Source organism: Nematolebias whitei, chromosome 14 (genome assembly GCF_014905685.2).
Source record: "Nematolebias whitei isolate Nwh7 chromosome 14, NemWhi1, whole genome shotgun sequence".
Lineage (NCBI taxonomy): Eukaryota > Metazoa > Chordata > Actinopteri > Cyprinodontiformes > Rivulidae > Nematolebias > Nematolebias whitei.
Window position 1 is genome coordinate 18,082,308 of NC_056511.1, and position 1,166 is coordinate 18,083,473.

Here is a 1,166-nt window from a genome sequence, read left to right on the forward strand (position 1 = left end):
GACAAGTCCATTTTTACCACTGTGTGGCATCCCCCCTTCTTCTTACAACACTCAACAGACGTCTGGGGACAGAGGAGACCAGTTTCTCCAGTTTAGAAATAGGAATGCTCTCCCATTCATGTCTAATACAGGCCTCTAACTGTTCAATCGTCTTGGGCCTTCTTTGTCGCACCTTCCTCTTTATGATGCGCCAAATGTTCTCTATAGGTGAAAGATCTGGACTGCAGGCTGGCCATTTCAGTACCCGGATCCTTCTCCTACGTAGCCATGATGTTGTGATTGCTGCAGAATGTGGTCTGGCATTATCGTGTTGAAAAATGCAGGGTCTTCCCTGAAAGAGATGACGTCTAGATGGGAGCATATGTTGTTCTAGAACCTGAACATAGTTCTCTGCATTAATGGTGCCTTTCCAGACATGCAAGCTGCCCATGCCAAAAGCGCCCATGCAACCCCATACCATCAGTGATGCAAGCTTCTGAATGGAGCATTGATAACAACTTGGGCTATCCTTGTCCTCTCTGGTCCGGATGACATGGCATCCCAGTGTTCCATAAAGAACTTCAAATCGTGACTCATCTGACCACAGAACAGTCTTCCATTTTGCCACACTCCATTTTAAATGACCCCTGGCCCAGTGCAAACGTCTGAGCTTGTGGAGCTTGCTTAAAAATGGCTTCCTCTTTGCACTGTAGAGTTTCAGCTGGCAACGGCGGATGGCACGGTGGATTGTGTTCACTGACAATGCTTTCTGGAAGTATTCCTGAGCCCATTCTGTTATTTCCTTGACAGTGGCATTCCTGTTTGAGGTGCAGTAAAGTTTAAGGGGCCGGAGATCACAAGCATCCAGTAGAGTTTTACGGCCTTGACCCTTACGCACAGCGATTGTTCCAGATTCTCTGAATCTTTTGGTGATGTTATGCATGGTTGATGATGATAACTTAAAAGTATTTGCTATTTTACGCTGGGTAACACCATTCTGGTATTGCTGTTCTATCTTTCTGCACAACAATGGTGGAATTGGTGATCCTCTTACCATCTTGGCTTCTGAGAGACACTGACACTCTGAGAACCTCTTTTTATACCCAATCATGTTGTCAATTGACCTAATTAGTGTTAATTGGTCTTCCAGCTGTTCGTTATATGCTCAATTTCCTTTTTCCAGCCAC